Raw genomic sequence first — 9,069 nt, 5'->3', positions numbered from 1 at the left:
GGATTTCAAAAAATATTTTTAAAAAATCTATGCCTATGGTAGGATTTCAAAAAATATTTTTAAAAAAATCTACGCCTATGGTAGGACTTTAAAAATATTTTTAAAAAAATCTACGCCTATGGTAGGACTTTAAAAATAATTTTAAAAAATCTACGCCTATGGTACGATTTCAAAAAATATTTTTAAAAAAATCTACGTCTATGGTAGGACTTTAAAAATATTTTTAAAAAATCTACGCCTATCCTCAAAAGCCATCGTAGGACTTCAAAAAATAGTTTTAAAAAATCTACGCCTATCCTCAAAAACAATCGTAGGACTTCAAAAAATATTTTTAAAAAATCTACGCCTATCCTCAAAAACCATCATAGGACCTCAAAAAATATTTTTAAAAAATCTACGCCTATCCTCAAAAACCATCGTAGGACCTCAAAAAATATTTTTAAAAAATCTACGCCTATCCTCAAAAACCATCGTAGGACCTCAAAAAATATTTTTAAAAAATCTACGCCTATCCTCAAAAACCATCGTAGGACCTCAAAAAATATTTTTAAAAAATCTACGCCTATCCTCAAAAACCATCGTAGGACCTCAAAAAATATTTTTAAAAAATCTACGCCTATCCTCAAAAACCATCGTAGGACCTCAAAAAATATTTTTAAAAAATCTACGCCTATCCTCAAAAACCATCGTAGGACCTCAAAAAATATTTTTAAAAAATCTACGCCTATCCTCAAAAACCATCGTAGGACCTCAAAAAATATTTTTAAAAAATCTACGCCTATCCTCAAAAACCATCGTAGGACCTCAAAAAATATTTTTAAAAAATCTACGCCTATCCTCAAAAACCATCGTAGGACCTCAAAAAATATTTTTAAAAAATCTACGCCTATCCTCAAAAACCATCGTAGGACCTCAAAAAATATTTTTAAAAAATCTACGCCTATCCTCAAAAACCATCGTAGGACCTCAAAAAATATTTTTAAAAAATCTACGCCTATCCTCAAAAACCATCGTAGGACCTCAAAAAATATTTTTAAAAAATCTACGCCTATCCTCAAAAACCATCGTAGGACCTCAAAAAATATTTTTAAAAAATCTACGCCTATCCTCAAAAACCATCGTAGGACCTCAAAAAATATTTTTAAAAAATCTACGCCTATCCTCAAAAACCATCGTAGGACCTCAAAAAATATTTTTAAAAAATCTACGCCTATCCTCAAAAACCATCGTAGGACCTCAAAAAATATTTTTAAAAAATCTACGCCTATCCTCAAAAACCATCGTAGGACCTCAAAAAATATTTTTAAAAAATCTACGCCTATCCTCAAAAACCATCGTAGGACCTCAAAAAATATTTTTAAAAAATCTACGCCTATCCTCAAAAACCATCGTAGGACCTCAAAAAATATTTTTAAAAAATCTACGCCTATCCTCAAAAACCATCGTAGGACCTCAAAAAATATTTTTAAAAAATCTAAATAAAAAATATTTTTAAAAAATCTACGCCTATCCTCAAAAACCATCGTAGGACCTCAAAAAATATTTTTAAAAAATCTACGCCTATCCTCAAAAACCATCGTAGGACCTCAAAAAATATTTTTAAAAAATCTACGCCTATCCTCAAAAACCATCGTAGGACCTCAAAAAATATTTTTAAAAAATCTACGCCTATCCTCAAAAACCATCGTAGGACCTCAAAAAATATTTTTAAAAAATCTACGCCTATCCTCAAAAACCATCGTAGGACCTCAAAAAATATTTTTAAAAAATCTACGCCTATCCTCAAAAACCATCGTAGGACCTCAAAAAATATTTTTAAAAAATCTACGCCTATCCTCAAAAACCATCGTAGGACCTCAAAAAATATTTTTAAAAAATCTACGCCTATCCTCAAAAACCATCGTAGGACCTCAAAAAATATTTTTAAAAAATCTACGCCTATCCTCAAAAACCATCGTAGGACCTCAAAAAATATTTTTAAAAAATCTACGCCTATCCTCAAAAACCATCGTAGGACCTCAAAAAATATTTTTAAAAAATCTACGCCTATCCTCAAAAACCATCGTAGGACCTCAAAAAATATTTTTAAACCAGTAAGGAAAGTAGTAAAGTCGGACTAGGCCAACTATATGATACCCTTCACCACTTTGGTACATTGTACATATGTATCCGTACAATTGCATATCAATGTGCACTCGATGGAATATACTCATGCCTTTCTGCAACCCCTGCTAAATTTAATTCCATTCGGACAGATTTAGAATCGTCTGCGTACCATGGGACAAATTTATGGAAAACGGTACGTCGCACTGTTATAAATTTAATCTCATTTAGACACCCGTTCGAAATACATATTGAGGCTATGCCTGCATCTGCACCAATTTCAACAAAACGCAATAACGTTATTCAAGTTTCAATATGATACGTTGTGCAAAATTTCGTGTTAATCGGACAAACATTAAGAGTTTGGTGCATCATTTATGTAAAATCGGACGAATATATATGTATATGTGGGAGCTATATCGAAATTTGAACCGATTTTTCCGAAAAGTAACATACAACATTCTAGACGCAATTCAGTACGCTATGTCAAATTTCGTGCAAATGCAAGCATATAAAGGAACATTGGTGCACCATATACATAAAATCGGACGAAATTATATATGGGAACTATATCTAAATCTTAACCGATTTTCACGAAACTTAGCACACATCATTCTGGATATAATTCAGTACCCTATGCCAAATTTCGTGCAGATCGAAAGATATATGGGAACTATGGTGCCTCATTTAGCTTAAATCGGACGGAAATATATATGTGAGCTATATCTAAATCTGAGCCGATTTTCTCGAAACGTAACACACATCATTCTAGGCTTAATTCAGTACGATATGCCAAATTTCGTGCAAATTGAAAGATATATAGGGACCTTGGTGCACCATTTACATAAAATCGGACGAAATTATATATGGGAACTATATGTAAATTTGAACCGATTTTCAGGAAACTTAACACACATCATTCTAGACCTAATTCATTACGCTGTGCCAAATTTCGTGCAAATCGAGAGATATACAGGGACTTTGGTGAACCATTTACATTAAATCGGACGAAAATATATATGAGAGCTATATCAGACGGACGGACAGACGGACATACGTAAATCGACTCAGAAAGTGATTCTATGCATAATCCCAAAAGGAACCATGTATCTGTCTCGTTTCCTTTTGTCTGTTACAAACATATGCACAAAGACATAATACCCTGTACAATAGTGTGGTGAGCAGTATAAAAAGAGGGTTATATGGGGACGACCCCAAAAAGGGGGCGAATATTAAACATTTTTGGTAGGGAGATTTGTTACCATATATGACTACAAAATACCAAATTGCAGCGAATTCGGCTGAAAAACGCGCTCAAGAGCACCAAAATATCGAAAATTAGGGGTACCCTTATATGGGGGCTATTCGAAAAATGGACCTATATTTACAATTTTTTGTCGAGAAATTTTGTTCCTATTAAGAAATCAAAATACTAAATTACAGCCAATTCGGTATAAAAATACGATCAAAACCCTGACAATTAGGAGGTACCGTTATATGGGGGCTACCAGAAAAAGTGGACCTATATTTATAATTTTTTGTGGAGACATTTAGTACCCAATAAGAACTCAATGTACCAAATTTCAGCTCAAAAACCCCAAAATATCGAAAATTGGGGTACTGTCATATGGGAGCTATGCCTAAACGTGGAACGATATCGAACTTGACCTGCCTGAAAACAAAAGACAATCCTATGCAAAATTTCAGCACCCTATCTCAATTCCTTCAGAAGATAGCGTGATTACAATAGACGGACGGACGGACATGCCTAGAATTTTACCCTGATCAAGAATATATATACTTCATAGAGTCCGAAAAGAATATTTCGATGAGTTACAAACGGAATGACAAAATTAATATACCCTCCATACTATGGTGGAGGGTATAAAAACTACGCCTAGGGATATTAAAATAAAATACTAACCAAGAAAATATTAAAAAAAACTACGCCTATAATAGCCTTCAAAAACATGTTTAAAAAAAAACATACGCCTATATAATGTTTCTAAAATTTGTATATTTTTTGTTCAGAAGACTTTGCAAATGGTATTCCTTGCTTAATTACACCATTGACAGATCTTCTAGACCTTGAAAAGGCTTTCATTTTGTATAATACATCACTTAAGATTTTTTACTCTATAGGAGATCTCTCAGGAGAGGACCAAAATTACGTTTTATTTATCAATAAAATTAAAGTTGCAGGGGTCTTCAAACTCTCTCCGATATATATTGCAGATTCCTAAATATTTTTTTATTTTCCATTAGTTCTATTTATTTATATACTATATAAAGAGAGATAATAAACAACATAACAATAAATAATTAAGCTTACCAATGATTAATTATTTATTGTTTTAAACAAAAAAATGTATTCAGAAATTCCTCACGACAACATCATCGCCATTTATATTCCTCTGATGAGTTCAGTGTGAAAGAAACATCTTTGTCAACATAAATAGACCTAGATTAATTAATAATTTTGTTTTTGTTTCGGTTTTGAAGTTCTGGGAATAACGGCATTTCCTCATCAAGTCAGAAAGAAAAAAAAACAATATGACCGACCAGACATGACTTGTAAATTAAATTAGCAATCACACGTTAATATAATTAAAAATTCAAACATCAACAACAACAACATAAAAGCAACTGCCAAACAAAAATGTTTCGCCGGAGAACAAGAATTTTTTTTCAGACTTAAAACAAAGTCATCATCTTCATAATCATAAATTGTCACATGAAATCTGGGTTAAAACAGAAACAAAAACTTAATTTTAAATATATATGTATGTTACTCGTGTGTATGTGTGTGTATGCATGCATGTAGATATTTAGTAACTACGTGTTTATAATTTTTATTTAACATATTAAGATTTTATGTTTATGGTGTTATGGTTAATTAAAAAAATTTTGTAGAACTGTTGTAGGAGGGTGGGATGAGTAAGTGTTCAGTGAGCATAATGAAATATCACTCTGTGAGGAAGGTGATTGGTACAGAAAATGTTCAATGGATATTCTACTTAAGGAAAATATAAATTTCTTTTCCAAAAAGATACAGTCTTTTCGTATTAATTAATTGATAATATTGAAGTTGATGACTGACGATACTCAGTGGCAAATCAAAACCAGTGAGCCGAGCAGTATAGTCGGATGGGGCTGACCTTACGATACCCTACACAACTACCACAAAAATCTAATCTGCGATTTTTATTCCCAATATGGGTAATATTTCGTAATAGTTGCACACTCTTGCCAGATTAGAGGTCAAAAGCACCTCTTCCTTCCACTGACATATTTTCCGGATATTCCCAATATACAGTACAGCCCTTCTAAACACTAGTCCAGAATCTGGACATGGTCTATAGATCGAATCGAAAAAACATAAAAAATTAAGTTTTCGGTCCACTCCATTCCAATGTTATTATCAGATCATCACCGAAAATTATAGGCGTTGTCCTTGACCATACCTGGATTCTCATGGAAAATTTTAAAGCGATCAGCGCCATATTTCAGCCCTCTAATATGGTGATGGTTTACTAAATAATATATTCATTCGTAAGCACCTGTTCATATTTAAGTGTAACTCCCACATCCGAGTACATACGACAATATAATTGGTGTCAATTTAAAGGTCAACCACTCCTCTTGGATATAATATAAACTTTTCGAGTCCAGGTCCTTCAGGGGTAAATATATACGCTGTAGAATACAAATTTTGTAATTTTTCACACAAAAGTCAGGGTCCATTTGACCCGCTAAATATTGACCGATCTTTATCAAAACATGCATGCTTATTCTCTGGCCCGATCCTCTTCTCCGGTGTTTGGGCCATAATTGCGGCCTCTGGAGCGACCAGAAAAACCGACAAAAATAACGTTTTTGGTCCATTTCATCCCCAAAATATTAACCGATCTTTTCCAAAAACAATAGGGGTCTTCATTGGCCAGAACCCATCCTACATACAATTTCGTGAAGATTGGTCCATAACTGTGGCCTGTATCGTGTTTACAAATTATAATGGACAGACGGACGGACACACATGTCTAGATCGACTCAGCTAGTCGAGATATGACGATCGGTATACTTAAAGGTGGGTCTAGGACATACTTACATACTTTTGGGGCTGCACAAAGCTCTAATACCCTGACAACATAGTTGTGTAGGGTATAATGATGAAAACTGAAATTTATATAGGGGATTCAAATAAGAGGTTATATCGGTATTGAAAGAAAATTTACTTCATAATAAGGAAAAAATTAGGAAAATGGCGGACCTATGAATATTATTTTTTGGAAGATCGCCTATTTTCGCCCAAAAAACCAAGCTGGAAAATAGGGCAGATCTTAACCGATGGGATAGTTCAAACGATAGCTACGTAGGCTCATTATAACGTCTTAAAATGTGGAATCGATTGGATTAATGGTTTTTGAGTTATCGTTTGAGAGGCACTCTTGCCTTGAAGCTGTCAAAATAAATCGTCTATATCATGAAGAGTTGTTGAGATTTTCACTAGAAATTTTAATAAGACATTCTTGAGATGTTATTGGTTCATATTGAATAAAAAATAAAATCGATTTTTTGAAACCGAAAATTGGCAGAGTCGCCTAATGATTGAATGATTGAATTTCGAAGACCGATGATGTTGGGTATTTTAGTCTTTGCTTTTATCCCAACAGCTCGAAGTATATTCCCCAATTTGTATATAGGGGTCCCATAAGGTGGTTTATTATGAAAATGTGGATAAAATCGGAGAAATTATCGAAGTTGACCCGCATGTTAGCACTCGTAACATCGCCGAGGAGCTAAAAATCGACCATAAAACTGTTTGAAACCATTTACACAAAGCTGGATTCCAAATAGAAGCTCGATGTTTGGGTGCCACCCCAATTAACTGAAAAAATAGTATGGATCGAATTTCCATCTGTGAAGCCTTGGCCAAACGGAATGAAATAGACACATTTCTTAAACGGATGGTGACTGGAGATGAGAATTGGATCACATACGATAACTCTGCGCGAAAACGATCGTGGTCAAAGAGCGGTGAAGCACCTTAAACGGTGGCCAAACCAGGACTAACGGCCAGGAAGGTTTGGTGGGACTGGAAGGGAATTTTTTTTATGAGTGGCTTCCATATGGCCAAACGCTAAATTCTGATCTCTACTGTCAACAACTGGACCGTTTGAAGATAACAACTGACCAAAAACGGCCAGAATTTGTCAAAAGGAGAGGTGTCGTGTTCATCAGGACAACACTATGCCACACATCAACGGTGATTGGACAGAAACTTTGGGACCTTGGTTGGGAAGTTTTAATGCATCCGGACTGGCGATTATCATATATTTCTTGCATTACAAAATTTCTTAAATGGTAAAAAATGGGTATCTAGGAAGGATTGTGAAAATCGACTACAAAGTTTTTTTTTTTTTTGCACTTTTTGAACACTGTTCAAATAATAAACGAATTATTTTGTGTCTAGATTGTCTGATACCGATATACGCCGTCGACGCAAATCGGCCCGTAGATTTGTCTCAACTGATTGCGCAAGTACCCATGCTTCAGATCCCTATAACAGCACTAGTAGTATCAGCGTCTTGTAATGTGTGATTTTGTTCTGGCTGGAGGAGGCCTTGTTTCTCAACTGCTTACTTAGTCCATAGTAGCATCTGTTGGCCAACACTATCCTTCTCCGAACTTTAAATCTGATGTCATTAGTTTTATTTATGGCTAAGGTATATAAAATCTTTGACTACCTCGAAGCTGTAGTTCCCAATTTCCACAGTTGGTCCGAATCTACTGGACGTCTTGCGCGTTAATACCATCAGCTTGGTCTTTTCTCCGTTTATTGACATACCTACTTTGATAGACTCCTTTTCAATGTTCGACCCATTATATCGATGACATGGGCGTAGGCGAGTAACATGTATTGTTTGGTATGCAGAGTGCCATTTCAACAGGATGTTAAAAAGATTACACGACAAAATGTCACCTTGTCTGAATCCTCGTTCGGTATTGAAGGGCTCCGATATGTCCTTTCCGACTTTAACTGCTGACCTTGTGCCACTTATCCTGCATAGCCGTATTAATTTTGCAGGAATGCCGAACACACAGACGTGGCTTTAAATACCTCTGAACAGATAGGGCTGTCGAATGCGGCTTTATAATCGACGAATAGGTGGAATGAGTCGATGTGTTTCCAGCCGTTCACAGATAACACTGGATAGCACTTTATATGCGATGGGAAGACGACTAATTCTTCTAAAGTTGGCACATATCGTCTTGTGTCCTTTTTGTGCACGGAACACAGGATGCTGCGATTCCAATCATTGGGCATGCATTCCTCTAGCCAAATTGTACTAATCAGCTGGTGCATGCTCCTGACCAGCATCTGACCACCAGTCTTGAATAGTTCGGCTGGTAACTCATCGACTCCTGCTGCTTAATTGGTCTTCATCCGATTAATTGCTATTCTGACCTCATCTTGGCTAGGTGGTATACACTCTATACCAACATCTTTTATGGGTTCTGGGGTATCTTCGTCTTGTAATGTGTGATTTTGTTCTGGCTGGAGGAGGCCTTGTTTCTCAACTGCTTACTTAGTCCATAGTAGCATCTGTTGGCCAACACTATCCTTCTCCGAACTTTAAATCTGATGTCATTAGTTTTATTTATGGCTAAGGTATATAAAATCTTTGACTACCTCGAAGCTGTAGTTCCCAATTTCCACAGTTGGTCCGAATCTACTGGACGTCTTGCGCGTTAATACCATCAGCTTGGTCTTTTCTCCGTTTATTGACATACCTACTTTGATAGACTCCTTTTCAATGTTCGACCCATTATATCGATGACATGGGCGTAGGCGAGTAACATGTATTGTTTGGTATGCAGAGTGCCATTTCAACAGGATGTTAAAAAGATTACACGACAAAATGTCACCTTGTCTGAATCCTCGTTCGGTATTGAAGGGCTCCG

Source organism: Musca vetustissima, unplaced genomic scaffold (genome assembly GCF_032173495.1).
Source record: "Musca vetustissima isolate MV318-11 ecotype Yass unplaced genomic scaffold, APGP_CSIRO_Mvet_v1 utg224470, whole genome shotgun sequence".
Taxonomy (NCBI): Eukaryota; Metazoa; Arthropoda; class Insecta; order Diptera; family Muscidae; genus Musca; species Musca vetustissima.
Note: the sequence above shows the minus strand (reverse complement) of the source record.